At 49.0% G+C, this 16,429-nt stretch overlaps 1 protein-coding gene across 5 annotated transcripts in view; it reads right to left on the bottom strand.

Moving 5' to 3' along the window:
* The window catches only part of LIMS1 (LIM zinc finger domain containing 1), an 81,596-nt gene that overhangs the window by 49,011 nt on the left and 16,156 nt on the right, over positions 1-16,429 (bottom strand). For 4 of the 5 annotated variants that reach the window (XM_060412127.1, XM_042246093.1, XM_060412128.1 and 1 more), the window contains exon 1: positions 5,983-6,108. The exons of the other annotated variant lie outside the window; for it this stretch is intronic. The gene's annotated coding sequence lies outside the window, so the exon portion shown is untranslated. Of the gene's footprint in view, positions 1-5,982; positions 6,109-16,429 lie in introns of those variants that run through there. 5 annotated transcript variants of the gene reach the window in all.

Raw genomic sequence — 16,429 nt, 5'->3', positions numbered from 1 at the left:
ACCAGGGGAGAGAACTCGGGGCTGGTAATAAACCCTCCACATACCGTCAAATGGTTTCAAAAAGGGTGCCAAGACTGCTCAGTGGGAGAAAGTGCAGTCCTTTCAACAAATGGTGGGAAAAACGTACTCAAGCATTCATTCAAGCAAAAGAATAAAGCTAGGCTCTTAACCTCACGGCATAAACAGAAGCTGACTCCAAACAGCTCAGACAAAACTCTTAGAAGAGAACACAGGAGAGAAACCATTATATTGGATTTTGTTACAATTTACTGGATATGACCCCCCCAAAAAGAGCAACAAAAATAACACCAGGCAGTGGGAACTGTATCAACATTAAACATTTCTGTGTGGCATAGGACACAATCTAGAGTGAAGGAGAACCTAGAGACGGGAGAAAGTCACACCACACATATGACAAGGAGCTCATACCTAAAATCCGTAAAGAACTCACACAGCTCAACACAACGACAACTAGATACAGTGAGCTCGGCGGGGAAAGACTGAGAGATGGAAGAGAAGCAGGTCAAAGGCAACTATGCAGGCAGAACCACAGGAAGAAAAGGATGAAGGGGAAATTCCGAGAACCTTTAAAAATACTTTCTGCTTTGCTGGAAGAGAAGTCTGCCCTGTCACTTATCCGGCTCCAAGTGGAGTTGAAGCCTGGGAATCCCCATATAAGGGCGCTCACTCAGGGCTGTTTCCGCAGGCATGTCACAGCCCCCGCAGCATACACACACATATTACAGGCTGAGGTTTCCATCCTCAATAGCCAGGAAACATGCCAAGACACGTCATCCTTGCCCAATCACGGTTCAGCATCTGGCAGTTTTCCTGCGCAGTTTTCCTGCGGTGGCAGCTGGTGGTGGACACGGAGCCCGTGTGGCTATCATCCCCAAAAGCAGCCCTTCAGTCAGAAAGATGCTCACACTACGATGACGCCCTGCCGCCCATGGATGGGACTGTCCCGTCTCTGGAGAAGCTGCCTTCCAGCCCACACTCCCTCTCGGGCTTTGGAGCGAAGCCTCTGTGCTGGGTGAGCCTCGCGCCTTGTCTCAGCTCTGCGTGGTCCAGTCGGGCAGCTGCCAGCCAGGCAGCAACTTATCTGAATCGAGACAAGCTTTATGTGTGAAATACACACGGGATTCCTCAGAAATGTAAAATGTCCCAGCAACTGTTAACATGATCATAGTGTGGATATAGTCTGGACATGGTAATAGTTTGGCGTTTTGAGTCACATCAAATCTATTATTAAAATTAACTTCATCTGTTCTTTTCTACACGTGGTTGCTAGAAAACTGTGCAAATGTGGCATGGCTCATTTGATGTATTATGGACAGTCGTCCTAGACAAGATCACAGACCTGTTACAGAATGAAGAGACGTGGCCCAGAAACCATTCAGAGGACAAGGTACTGAAAACTCGGGTGCCCCCGTCCAAGCTCAGGGAACAGAAGGCTTTGAATCCTCTGAGGGTAGCACGCAGCCCAGGGTGGGGTTCGGGGCAGCCTGGCCTGGAACCTGCCCAGGTCTCCTCACCTGCAGGCTGGACTCCTGTCTGTAAAGTGTGTATCAAACTCCCTCCAGGGCTACAAGTACTATAAACAAAGGAATGTGTTTCCACCATCAGCAACACTAACTGAGCTCTCAACAAACAGGCTTCCCTTTCTTTCAGAGCCTTAGAAGTCCTGTAGACACACTGAGGAGCTGATTCAGCCACCCTGGGGTGAGTCACAGAGCCAGGGAGGGACTTGGGTCCCACCAGGCGGGCAGGCAGAGAGCCTTCAGAGTTCAGCCCCTCCTAGGGCCCCACCCACTCCTTCCTCTTAGATCCTCACAAATCATTACAATTAACTTTGAAATTCTGGCAGCGGCTCAGGACTCCTTAGGACTGTTATTAATAACTCACTGCTACCGTCTAAATTTGAATGTTGCTCTATCCTAACTGTAGCATGGATACATCCTTTACTGATGGCAGGGCCTGGTCAGACACATAATGAATGAGACCTTCATAATGGCCTGAGAAATGAGCAAAGTCACACTGAATACAGACTTTCAATGACTGACCAGGTGAATCAGGACCACAGGGATGAAGAGCAACTTGACGAAGCCGTCACCTCTGACTGAGCAGCCCGGGCTTCATTTCTGGACGGGTTTTGGAAAAGCCACTTTTACGATCTCCTCACGGTTGATGTTATTTTCTTATTCTCCACCCAACTTTCCCCAAACACTTGCCATCACTGATTATAGGTGCCAACCCTTCTGGGATCTGGCTGAAGGAAGCTTGACAAGCATGCCAGGATCTCGTCTCCAGGACCCCTCCCACCATGACAGCAATGCAGGGTCTGGGCAGGGGGAGAGGGGAGTGGAGGACGACCCCTGCAGGATCCCCTGCCATGCCCCTTTGAGAAGGTGGGAGGATGGGCAGAGCAGGGGGAAGAAGGGAAAGGGAAGAGAGGGGAGGAGGCTGAACAAGGAAAAAGCAAAAGAAGGAAGATAAAGTCTCTGCAGCAGTGGCTGGGCACGATAGTGGGGGGTTGCTCTGAAGAGGGGAGAAAACACGTGAAAATCTCAGACACTAAACAGAACATGGTTCCTTTCAACCCTGACCTCCTCCAGGAGTTTCAGGTCTTTAAGGAGGCAAGCTCCAAATATCCAAAGTAAAGTAAAAACCAAAGCTCAAGAAACAGTTTGGTGGACCCTCAGAAAGTTCAACAGAGAATTACTATACGCTTTGTCAATCCCACCTCTGGGTCCCCACCCCACGGAACTGAAAGCAGGGACTCAGACGCCCGCACCCCCAAGTGCACCGCAGCACTCCCACAACAGAGAGCAGGCAGGAACTGCCGTGGGTCCCTCGACAGATGAGTGGTGACAAAATGTGGCCCATCCACACAATGGAGTAACAGCCGCCACGGAAAGGAAAGCCACCCAGATGCATGTATAGCAGGGTGAGCCTCAAAGTCATGCCGCTACGTGGAAGGGCAGACACTGAGGTCACGTGTCATACGACGCACGTGTGTCATGTGTCGTGTGGCCCACACGTCACGCTGCTTTGATACACGCGTGTCATGTGTTGTATGACCCATGTGTATCATGCATCACGTGACCCAGTTGTGTCATGTCTTATCCAACCCCCTTGCGTCACGTCTTACAATCCACGCATGCCACGTGTTGCATGTTCCACTCGTGTAGTGTTATGTGACCCACTCATGTCACATGACCTGTGTGTATCATGCATCGTGTGACCCACACGTCACGTGTCATATGACCCACTCATGTAAGACGCACGAGCAAGTTCAGAGGCAGGAAGCGCATTGGAGCCGTTGAGGTGGGGAGCAGGGGTGGGGAGTTAGGGCTTCAGGTACACAGCACTCGGCATGACGGAAAGTCCTGTCAATGGAGAGAGGTGACGGTTGTAGAGCATGTGGATGTAGTTAATGCACTAAAATTTATACCTTAAAATGGTTCAAATGGAGAGTTTTATGTTAGAGGTATTTTACTACAATAAAAATAGTTTTTAAAAAGAGGTGGGCTGGGACTTCCCTGGTGGTCCAGTGGCTAAAACTCTGCACTCCCAACACAGGGGATGGAGCCAGATCCTTGGTCAGGGAACTAGACAGATCCCTCACGCAGCAACTGAAGATCCCGAGGGCTGCAACTAAGACCTGTTACAGACCAAAAAAAAAAAAAAGGTAGGGGCGGGAGAGAATGTTTGTCAACCACCTGGATCTCACCAAGTACCAAGCTAGAACCCTTCTACATACGTGATCTCAATTAATCCTCCCTATTCATAGATTACAGGTTATGATCATTCACAGATGAAGAATCTGCAACTCACATAGTAAATAACTTTTTCAGAATCATGGAAGTGGCAAAAGTAAGATCTGAACCCAAGTCTGGTCACCGTAAAAGCCATGCTCTTCAGCTGTACCTCAGTGTTTCAAGGATAACCAGGCCCAGTGAGTAAGTCAGTGCGGAAGGCGGCCCTGAGCCAGCCCATCAGCAACAAGAAAGACCACAAACAGCTGAGCCCAAGGACTGGGTGCCACACCCCCCCCCATCATGTGCAAGGAGCTTCCTTCTAGCAGCAAAGGAACCTCCTTTCAGCACAGGATTAAAGCCCATCAGTACACTGCCTAGGGCGTATCTACCTCTTCTCGCCCCCAGCAAGATGATTTGGTAAATCTATTTTTCCATTTTTCATGTTCTATGTACCTGACCCCCCAACTCTCACCTGGAGGGCTAAAGCACCCAATTCCCCTGTCGATACCATGGGATACTTATAGCGACTTGCGAAACATAAAGGGACTTTCCAGGTGGCTCCGTGGTAAAGAGCTCGCCTGTCAGTGCACGAAACACCAGAGACCTGGGGATTCAATCCATGCATCAGGAAGATTTCCTAGAGGAGAAATGCAACAATTCCAGTATTCTTGCCTGGAACAGCCCATGGACAGAGGAGCTTGGGCTACAGGCCATGGGGTCGCAAAGAGTCAGACACAACTGAGCGACTTAGCATGCACACCTGTGGAACATAAATACTTTCCTACACGTGCCCTCACGTCATCCACCCTTTAACTCTAGTCCACAGTGCAGACGAATTACTACAGGCTAACGACAGGCTAAGTCGTAGCTAAGATCTGTCCTCCACACGGAGGCAGTGAGAGAAGCCAGCTCCCATTTTGCCCTCCTTCTGAGGACAAGTGGATCCTCAATGTGTTGTAAAAACTTGGGGGCAAGTCCTAACTGAAGATCACTGCAAGGCCTCTGCTTTAAAATAATAAAGACACTTTTTAAAAAGTTCCTGTAAAGGTGCTATCTTTTCTTGGGGGACCCTCAGGGCTACTGACATCAAGAAGTTGTCAGTGAGATTTCAGACTCCTCCAGCCATCCTGAGGAGGCTCGGGTCCCCCTGCCCCATCACGGAGCCTTCACTGCAGGATGTCCACGCCATGGTCCTGCTACACCGTTTCTCTGTCATCTGAGAAACTCTCTTTTCAACATTTTTTTTTTTCCTTTCTTGCCCCTGAAAAAGATAATGCCCTTCTCTTGATCACTATAACTATCCCATATTTCATGGTTACGTGTGGTTGTATTGTGTATATATATGTGTGTGTGTAACATAAATATAAATACATTTATAATAAACTCCCTGATCCATCACCCATCCCATACCACATGACTATTCCTGAAGATTAGCTGTAAATTGAACAGTTTCATAAATACATTTACATCTCTAAGGAAATTCACAGTGAATCCTGTATAAGGCAAGAGATCCTTTTGGGGTGAATAATGACCTCTTAAATGTTTTACAATGCAGACTTGCTGCATTATTTTCCTCCAAATGTCCTGCCGATTTTCAGTTACCATTAATGAGTAAGAATAGCTCCCCCAATCCTCACACTGTTTTTTCTCACCACTGCACGACCAAAGTTCACTAACCACAGTGTTAAACAGTACCCGTTTGGCGGTCTGTTTTAAAACCCCAGAAAGGATCTGAGTTAAAAATATTTAATATAATAAAACCCCAAAAAGCATTCCTAAGATCTTTTATAGCAAAACTCTGCAGGACCATAAACTGGAGGGCTAAATGTTATCAAAGTTGTTAACAATTTCTCTGCAAACATAGGGAGTAACCTCCCTCACCCACTCTGGTGCGAAACCCATAAAACAACAGCTGTTTACACACACATTGCACAGTCACACACACACCCAGGAAGCAAGACTACCTCGCTGCCCTTTGAAGCAGGGAACAGACAATAGCAGGCCAAAGGCTACTAGGACCCCTTTCTGCTTCTGGGTTTGCAAGTTTAGACAAACATCTTTTGAGATCTGCTTCCAAATGACTGAGAAAGACAAGAGGAAAACAAACCCACAAGTACAACAGTGCCTTTGTCCAGCCACTCTGGGCCATCCCCTCCATTTCTCTGGAGGCTGTGGGGGTCCTCTTACCTGCACACGCACAGTCCCACCTGGGTGTCCTTACCTGATACTTCCACACTCAGGGACAGGCCCCGCTCTGTGTGTCCACCCTTATTCCACAGGCTTATCAGGCTCGGGAAGCCGGGTTCCCATCACAGCGTGTTATCTTTAAGCTCCGGTTTCCTACACTGAATAGAACTTCCTCATCTCCGCTCCAGGTCTGGTGCCCTGAACTATATTTAAGCCTATGAAGCCACATCGAGGATTCTTCCTGCACGCAGTTGAGCCATGTGATGGTTACATGATAACCCCGTGGTTTCAAGTGAGACGACACCCCGATGTCACAACTCACATCCTGCTGGGCTGTTCTACAGACTTTACTGAGTTGCCAAGTTCATCCACACTCACTGAAGGCACTTGTAATGTGCAGGGCAAGGCTGAGAAAAATGATTGACAGCGGGTCAGCACAGAAAGAGCCGAGTGCCTTAGGTCTGGACGACACCTTTACCTCTGAGCAGAGCGGCTCTGGGGCTTTACAGAGCAGGTCGAGCAGCTGGTCTTTACTTTGCCTTCCCTGTAAAATAAACCCAGGGCTGGGCGACCGTGCTCCATCGGGCTGGGCGGTGGGAGCAGACCCTTGTGCCCTGGCTGAGTCACCACTGGGGCTGCCTCGTGCCAAGCTTCCATTGAGGAAGAGTAAGGGGTGTCTGCTAGAGTCAAGGGGCAGCCTTCCTCCTCCTGACACAACAAGGCTGCCCTGCCCGGATTCACGAGGACGCAAGGCTAGTCCAGAACCGACTCCTTTGTTACAGAGCAGAGTCCTGATGTCTGATACCTGGTAGTGGTGGTGGTTTAGTCCCTAAGTTGTATCTGATTCTTTTGCGACCCCATGAACTGTAGCCTGCCAGGCTCCTCTGTCCATGTGACTTCTCAGGCAAGAATACTGAAACGGATTGCCATTTCCCTCTCCAAGGGATCTTCCCAAACCAAGGATCGAACCCACATCTCCTGTACCGGCAGACAGATTCTTTATCACTGAGGCACCAGGAAAATGAGGCAGATCCAGAACAAGAAAACAACCCATCACCTCCGTTGGCCGCCCCAGCATAGAGCCTGAGGAGGGGGGTCTGGGAGGCAAGCAGAAGGTCTCTGTGGGCAGAGGAAGCTCGGAGATTCAGGCTTGGCCCCGAGCCTCACCTGCAGCCCCGACCATCAGGGCTGGTGGATGTCTCACGTCATACGCACGCAGTGAACTTCGAGCCAGAATCATCTGGTCTTTGTTAATTCACTTCTTTCTGGGAACTTGGGGGCAGGCTGTTTGCGGGGAGAATCAGGCCCCTGCCCCACTCCCGCTGCAGACACAAACCCCGGGAAGGGGCCACATCTCTTGGGAGGAGAAAGAAAGGGAGGAAGCCTTGGGCATGTGCGCACATGCACACACACGTGCGCGTGTGCACACACATGCCCGCGTGAGGTGAGGACTGTGCGGCAGACGGAGGTCCCAGGAGTCACAAGGCCCCCAGGGCATGCATAAACACACCCCCCCACACACATGCACACACATGCACGCACATGCACACGTGAGGTGAGGACTGCGCGGCAGACGGAGGTCCCAGGGAGAAGCGCCGCTGAGGCCAGCCCCCTCCAAGTCACTGCTTCAAGTCAACCCCTGCCCATCGGAGGCTGGGTGCCCTATAAAGGGACCCGCCTTCTCCACTCACCCACGGTCAGGCTTCTGTTTTCCTTCATAGGCCCCCAGACAGACACAATGCCATCAGGTTAGTTCCTCCCCACGGAATATCCCTTAAACGAGATATTCAGAATACACGGATCTAACCTGTAACATGTTCCATGTCCACGCATAGCTTTTCAGCTCTGCCTTTGAAAGGCTCTGGGATAATTTCAACCCACTTGTTTTACCTAGTCTATCAAGTGCTACTGAACCTCTCCATCTTGAGCTTTTTCATTGTTCATTTTTAAAAATGTAGTTGACTGTGCTGGGTCTTGGTTGCGGCACCCAAGGTCTTTGCTGCAGCGTGCAGGATCTAGTTCCCTGACCAGGGGTTGGACTCATGCTCCCTGCATTGGGAATGCAGTCTTAACCACTGGACCACCAGGGAAGTCCCACTTCTCCATCTTTAAACATTCTTCGTACATCCTGACTATGAAACACATTATAACCCAAAAGTTCATCATTATCCGTCCCTACATATAAGCTTTCCCTACGGCCTCTTGTCTCACTGGAGAAAACTTTAGTTTACCAATCATCTCTCATTTAAACAAAATAAACCAGAACAAAAACCTTTTCAATGGACCATCATCACCAACTCAAAGGATATGAGCTTGAGCAAGCTCTGGGAGTTGGTAATGGACTGAGAACGCTGGCATGCTGCAGTCCACGGGGTCGCAAAGAGTGGGACACAACTGAGCAACTGAACTGAACTGAACTGACTGTCTTAAAGGCTCTGAGCTTCTGTGAAAGTGTTAGTTGCTCAGCTGTGTCTGACAGTTTGTGGCCCATAGACTGTAGTCTGCCAGGCTCCTCTGTCCATAGAATTCTCCAGGCAAGAATAGGAGAAGGAGTGGCAGCCACTCCCTTCTCCAGGGGATCTTCCCAACCCAGGGATTGGACCCAGGTCTCCTGCATTACAGGCAGATTCTTCACCATCTGACCCACCAGGGAAGCCCATATTTGAACTTCTAAATATGATAAAAAAGAAATTAATACAACTTATGAGAGTAAAGTAAAAAAGCCAAGCAAACTTTGTTTACAAATCCCAGGCATTCCTAGAAAACTTAGTGTTTATTAAACTGTGTAAAAGTACTCTTTTACCATATCTAAAATAGAAGTAGGTGCTCTGCTCAGAGAATTATAAAAAAATGCTTTCTCCTTTTTTAAGAAACTATGGATGCAAACTCTGACATCCATCTCCCTGGCCCCACTCTCACCCTTTATCCCTGGCCCCAGCAACTCCGTATCTATGTGCCCCAAACCATCAAGGTAACAAAAGTGCCCACAAGCTCCCAGGGGCTCCTTAGGGAATTGGCTTCCCTGGTGGTAAAGAATCCATCTGCAATGCAGGAGACCTGGGTTTGATCCCTGGGTTGGGAAGATCTCCTGGAGGAGGGAATACCCACTCCAGCATTCTTGCTTGGAGAATCCCATGGACAGAGGAGCCTGGTGGGCTACAGTCCATGGGACTGCTAAGAATCGGACATAACTGAGCAAATTTCATTTTTCTTTCCTTAGGGAATGATTCTAGCTCCACTGATAACTACTAATCCAGAGGATTTCTGAGGTCATCAAGCTACCTAATGGCCAAAGCGCAGACCTCCTGAAGGGTCTTCCGCCACAAGCCTCCCCTCCGCCCCGAGCCCCCTGCCCTGTCTGTGGCCCCACTACGACTATCGCAAGTGCAGACAAACATCAAACTGGCCTTAGTCCAGTCCCTCCTGAGGCAGGTGAGGAGCACGTGTCCTGTCAGTGCCACCCGTGACTCCTTCTGTCCTGTTGGCACCTCTGCGGGTCACGTTTGGCTACAGACTCATGAATCCTACATCACCCATTATCCAATGCCCCCTCCTATTCTCAGGAAAGACTAAACACCCTGGATGACTCAGACTGACTTCTGGAAGAGTCATTGCAAACCAAGACACAGTTTTTCAGAGAAAAGAGTGAAGAGGGCCTATGAGGGAAGATGGGCACAGGAGGGCGCAACTGCACTGCCCCCGTCCCCACCGCAGGTCAGGGGGACAGTGCAGACCCTCAGTCCAGGACAACAGGACCCTGAGGCTATAGTGGAGAAAAGGGCCCAACAGACTCCAAGGAGAGGAGAGAGGGGAGGACAGCTGGGAGGGAGAGGCGGCTGTGCTAAAGGGCGAGGCCGGGAGCCAGGCTTGTGCCTCAAGCTCACTTTGGGTGTGGGGGGCAGGGGACAGGGGCGGGTCAGGCCAGGCTGCACAGGCATGGGGCCAAGCTTGCTGACTTCTGTTTCCCACTGAGAGAAGAAGGGTTAGCTCCCATTTTAGAAGCACACACTACGCTTCTGTGTGTGTGTGCATGTGCGCTCAACTGTGTCCTGCTCTTTGCGACCCCATGGACTGCAGCCCACCAGGCTCCTCCATCCATGGGATCCTCCAGGTAAGAATACTGGGGTGGGTTGCCATTTCCTTCTCCAGGGGATCTTTCTGACCCAGGGATCAAACCCGCAGCTCCTGCATTGGCAGGCAGATTCTTTACCACTGAACCATGTGGGAAGTCCTATGCTTGCAAATGTATCAAAAAAAAAAAATACACCACTCCAGGTTTAAAAATCCAATCCCCCTTGACCATGGAGGGAAAGTTACAAATGATAAAACAAACTATTGAGGAGAAAAGTAGTGTGAGAAGTCAGGACTGATGCCCACAAAGGTCCTGGGGCCTGTTACCAAGTGGATGTTGCCTACAGTGGCTAAATACTAAAAAGTAATAAAAGTATTCCCCACTGAATGTGGAGGTATACTACTCAAACTATAAAATTTCAACATGGGAGTGGGCGAGGGAGAGATGAGGACTTGGGGGCCATAAAAACGATCTGGAGCTTCCCTGGTGGCTCAGTGGATAGGAAATCCACCTGCAAATGCAGCAGTCACGGGTTCAACCCCTGATCCAGGAAGAACCCACATGGTGCGGAGCAACGAAGCCCATGTACCACAACTACTGAGCCTGCCCACCCAGATCCTGTGCACGGCAACAAGAGAAGCCACTGCAATGAGAAGCCAGCGCATCTCAACTAGAGAGTAGCCCCGGCTCACCACAGCTAGAGAAAAGCTCGTGTAGCAAAGAAGACCCAGCACAGCCAGAAATAAATAAATGAAATTAAAAAAAAAAAAAACCCACTCTGTATGATACCAGAATGATGGACACATGTCCTTATGCACTTCTCCAAACCCACAGAATTACAATACCAAGCATAAACCCTAATGTAAACTAGGGGCTTTGGGGACCACAATCTGTCAATGTAGGTTCATCAGTTGCAACAAATGCGTCATCTGGTGAGGGATGCTGATAACAGGGGAGGTTGTGCACATGTGGGGTAGAAGGTGTATAGGAAATCCTATACCTTCCCCTCAACTTTGCTCTGAACTTAAAAATACACTAAAATATAAAGTCTTTTTAAAAAATTAGCAAGGTTGTAAAAACTGAACAATATTTAATTAGTCCCCAACTCAAGCATGAAAAATTTGAAGCCAATTCTATATTAAGTTCTATAAGCCAATTTTATATTAAGTTTGCAATTTTGGAATTTCCATAGGAGCCATATAATACATTTCATTGATAAAATCATGAGCAACCCACAAAAGCTCAATCCAAATTGCAGCTGAAAAACACAATAGTGTAGCAGCAATCCAGGGATGATCATCTTGAGTAAGTTATGTCACATTTCTCATCTGGGCATGTATGGGCATACTAGCCATGGGAATTTTATGTGGCGTTCAAGTTCAAGCTGAAGTGAGAAAGTTGTACCCCAGAGTCATGAGTGACGACACTCTCCACAATGCATTCTGGGGCTGAGTGACAGGCAATGGGGAGTTTGGGGTTCAGCAGCCTGGACCACAGGTACAGGGTCTGTGCAGAGGGGGTCCTTGGCAGCGCGAGAGCGGCCAGAGGGAGGAGAGCCCCCGGGGGGGTCACCCATCAACTCAGAGTAGACCTGTCTGCCCCACAGAGGGTTGTGAGAGCAGGGACAACATGCACAACCCTTGACTGTGAAGTGTTCAAACAAAAGCAACACCAGATGCTCTCCAGAGCTTTAATCAGCTGTTCTCCTTAGAAAAGCCTTTTCCTGATGCTGTCTAGAGTTCTGCAGCGCCTGGAGAAATTTCACCCACTTCAAAATAGAAATTCAACCACAAAACTCTTGTATTGTGTGCCCTTAGGAAAAAGATATTCAAAGCCTTAGTAAATATCCAGACCCAATCAAAAGCAAAACCCACACAAAGAGCAGACTTTCAACCTCACCCCTCGACACACACAAACTCCCAAGTGGGCTTTCACTTTATTTGGATTCAGGCGTCTCCTAAACCAGAACCTGGAGACTGAATAAAGATGTTAAAGCATAATAAAAAAGCCAAAATTGAGTGCAAACCCACATCAGCCATCTACTACCTGGGAGGAAGGTCTTCAACTTCAGTGAGCTCTTCAAAAACCTCCAGGCCCCTCACCACCACAGCTGGCTCTGGGTGTCAGGGGTCTCCTCAGCCCCTTGAAATCTTTGCTCGGGATGTCCTGACAGTGAAGTCTGCTTCCACCTCCCACCCCTAGACATTTCTCCAACCTCCTTCTCTACCCATCACTCATCACCACCTAATACATCTGACGTGTTTGGTTCTGACCTCTCCCCACAGCACAGACATAAGCCCCTCAAGAATGGGAGCTCTGTCTGTTCAGCTTCCTCCTGCGTCCCCAGAGACTGGGACGTAACTGCCCACAGTGAGGTCTCAGGCCCACCTAACTGAGCCTGCAAACTCAAGTGAATTCGTTCACCCCTCCACTGGGGCTAATATCACCTACTGTATTGCAGGGTTGTTTTGAGGATTACTTAGAAATAAAAATTAAAAGCACTTTGCAGAAGGCAGAAGGCAGAATCATGAAGAAACAGAAAATCTGAGTTGGTAAGTTGACTGACTCAGTAAACAAAACCTCCCAGAAAACAAAAGTCTAGGACCAGACTTCTACTGAATTCTACCAAGTATTTAAGGAAGAGTTAATACCAGTGACTCTCAAACTCTTCCAAAAGATAAAAGAGGAAGGAACACGCCCGAACTCATTTTAGAAGGCCAGCATCCATCATCCTGACATAAAAAACCAGACAAGAATATTGTAAGAAAAAAAAATAGGCTAATATCCCTAATGGACATAGATGTAAAAATCCTTAACAAAACATTAGCAAATTCAACAATACATTAGAAGGAACTTCCTTGGTGGAATGGTGGATAAAAATCCACTTGCCAATGCAGAGTACACGGGTTCCATCGCTGGCCCAGGAAGATCCGACCTGCCACAGAGCTACTAAGCCTGTGAACCACAACTACTGAGCCTGTACTCTAGAGCGTGTGTGCCACAACCACTGAAGCCCGTGCACCCTACAGCCCACGCTCAACAAGAGAAGCCGTCACAATGAGAAGCCTGCACGCCACAACTAGAGGGCAGCCTCTGCTCACAGCAACCAGGGAAAAGCCTGCGCAGCAATGAAGGCCCAGCAGAGCCAGAAATGAATAAGTTATTAACAAACACACACACACACACTTCACGCACTGGCTGGCACACAGCAACTCAACTACCATTAGTTTCCTTTCAGTTTCCTAGTCGAGATAACTGGCTAACAGCTGCTGCACATTCCAGGCAGGAAACTAAAAACATGGCTGAAAGATCGCTGCAGGCAGTTAAAACACAGCGGGAAGCAGGGCCTCCTGCTGCAGAGCTCCTCGGTGTACCTGTGACTGCGAGAGACGGTGAGAGTCTCCACCCACAACAAGGTCAGTGCAAAAGTCGAAAACAGGTATAAAGTTATGAATCTGACGCCTTCCGAATCTAAAAGGAAGAAATGAGACTTGTATTCATATGGCTTCTTTTCATTTCACTTTTCTAGTAACCCATTTTTATTGTCCTTCACAGAAGCACCGGTCAAGAATGAACTGGAAAAAAGTCCATGGGGTTGAAGAGAGTCAGACACAACTGAGTGACTAACACTAACTAACTTACTACTTTGTTTTGTCTTATTTTTGGCTGTGCGGGGTCTTTGCTGCTGCCTGGGCTTTGCTCTAGTTGTGGTGAGTGGGGGCTACTCTCGAGTTGCAGTGTGTGGGCTTCTCTTATTGCAGAGGGCAGGCTCTAGAGCACACAGACTTCAGTAGCTATGGTTGCCGGGCTCGAGAGCCAGGCTCAGTAGGTTGTAGGACACAGGCTTAGCTGCTCTGAGGCATGTGGGATCTTCTTGGATCAGGGATCAAATCCATTGTCTCCTGCACTGGCACGTGGATTCTTTACCACTGGGAAATTTTTTTTAAAGAAGAGCCTCACTCTTCACTACAACTTGGGGAGCATTGGCCAAGCATGCCTGGTGCAGTCCAGGAAGCCAAAGAGAACTAGCAAAGCTCGCTAACACTGTACGTTCAAGAACTGTGGGTGGGCCAGGTTCCAGGCCGAGAGGATGGATTGGGGGAGGGTGTTGTGGGTACAGACCCAATGAAGGGAAATTCCTGGAGGTGAAGCAGAAACACCAAGACGCACAGGATGGGCACAAAGTCAGGTGAAGATGAAAAAGGCTGCGGTTGCGGTTCCCAGGTCCTCTGTCCCCAGAGGCTCTGCGATGGTCAGGCCTCCCACAGCACCCCCAGTGCCCACACATGAGCCCCCCGCACTTCACAGCCTCTATGTCTGCGTCTCATGGCAGTTTTGCAACCACTGCACTAAAGCCTCATTTTCTGGGAGAACGTCACCCTTTACCCTCCTTTCTAACATGTCAGGGCCAGTGGTTCTTGGCCTGCAGGCAGGCAGACCTGGCCGGGATCTCAGAGGACACGCGGCTCCAAGGGAGACCTTCCCCGTCAGCCACGCTTGGGGCCACCAGCCCCTCCACCCATGGAACAGCCCCCTCAAGCAAGGACTCAAAGCCCACTCATCTCTGTGTCTTTTTACCATATAGGATTATGTGTTAAATGCACAAAAACTAAACAGCAAGTCTTCTGGGAAGAGATGAAATGTGTAATGCTCACCGTCTGAAACGTTCACTGTGCTCACCTTTCCCTTCAGCTAAAGTGTTTACAGGACGTTCCGTGAGGCCGCCTGGCTCCCTTCCCTCTTGGACGAGAGGCCAGGGGAGCAGTCAGCACTTCCAGGAGACCGTCCACTGCCCACCTCAGTCAGCCACGTGGGTGATGAGTGATCACACCCACCCACGTTTTCTTTCGGGGTGTCCACACTGTTTGCCAACAGCTCCACAAGAACATCCAGGACAGCAGAGCAGAACTGCAAACACTTCTCAGTTCCCATCTGCCCCATGGGACCCACAGAACCACCACTGCTTCCACACAGGATGAGATGTGGGCGAAGACCCAGACCCCTAAACTATGTGGTATTTCACTCCAGCCCTTGAAAGGCCTCTCTCCTCCAGCAGAGGACCTCCAAAGACAGTCTGAAAAGCAAGCTTTTGTGTTACCAGTTATTACCGCTACTTTATAAACACTGAGTCTCTTGTACCGCACTGTAACCCGAGGAAGGATGCACAATAGCCAAGTCCCTCACAATAAATAATACACAGACACTCAGCACTTACTGCAGAAAGGAAAGCAATAAAAATACGAACATGGTGTCCATAAGCTTGTTCATAGCCCAGAGATTTTAACAAGAGAATCAGACAGTTGCAATGTTTAGCAGCTTGGAAAAATGCTACCACATTAGATTCACTGGGAAAGGCCCTAATGCTGGGCAGGATTGAGGGCAGGAGGAGAAGGGGGCAGGGGGGCTAGACGATGAGATGGTTGAATGGCATCACCAACTTAATGGACATGAGTCTGAGCAAACTCTGGGAGATGGTGGAGGACAGAGGAGCCTGATGTGCTGCAGTTCATGGGGTGACAGGAGTCAGACTCCACTTAGCAACTGAACAATAACTACATTAGTAATATATATATATATGTAAAACTAATGTAGTGTGTGTGTATATATATATATAAAACAAATGAGATCTGCATACCTGTCCCTCAGCTACTCAGACTTACTCCAGTTCTCTTAGAGCCCAGATCTCTCTGGTCTCTGGGTATTCAGAGGCCAACTCTTCAGCAGCAAGAGGAATAGCTCTGTGCCCTTCCCTCACCCCTGCAGGTGAGGACCGCAGGGCAGTCTGTCGTCCCCTTCCTCAGGGTCTGTGCCTGCCCAGTCCTTCACCTCCAGGATGGTCACATACCCGAGACACTGCTGTGAGAAGTGTCAGGCCTGGGAGAAGAGGGATGGAGCCTATTCGAGCCTTTCTGTCTTTCTCTAGGGAACTCAGGGCCGCGCTACTTTGCCACTAAAAAGGTTTCCTCCCCCACACCAGCCTGCCAGCACTTCTGGCTTCCGGAAACCCTGGGTTCTGGAAAGTGGATCTCTTCGGGGCCAGAGAGGGATTGTATTCCTGTCACATCTTGAGACTTACTTTTCTCCACACAAACAATATAAACAACCATTGAACTCTGTCTACCTTCAGGAAACAAGCTCTCCATAATTGTTGCAAGCACGTCTCACTAGCCAAGACGAATGCATACCTCTCTCCATGTGTGCCAAACATGCGCCAAGGCTAAAAAACACATGCGCTCCTTCTTTTTCCCCAAATAACTATCTCCTCCCTTGTCACTCTCCCCTACCCTTAAAACCGGCATGATGGGAAAGGAATTTCTTCCACAAATAATGTTGGGAAAGTGGATTTCCATATGCAAAAGGAGGAAGTTGGCCCCTTATCTTGAACTACTTAAAAATATTAACCCCAAAT

Source organism: Ovis aries, chromosome 3 (assembly GCF_016772045.2).
Source record: "Ovis aries strain OAR_USU_Benz2616 breed Rambouillet chromosome 3, ARS-UI_Ramb_v3.0, whole genome shotgun sequence".
NCBI classification, from domain to species: Eukaryota; Metazoa; Chordata; class Mammalia; order Artiodactyla; family Bovidae; genus Ovis; species Ovis aries.
This window is presented reverse-complemented; position numbering and strand designations above follow the sequence as displayed.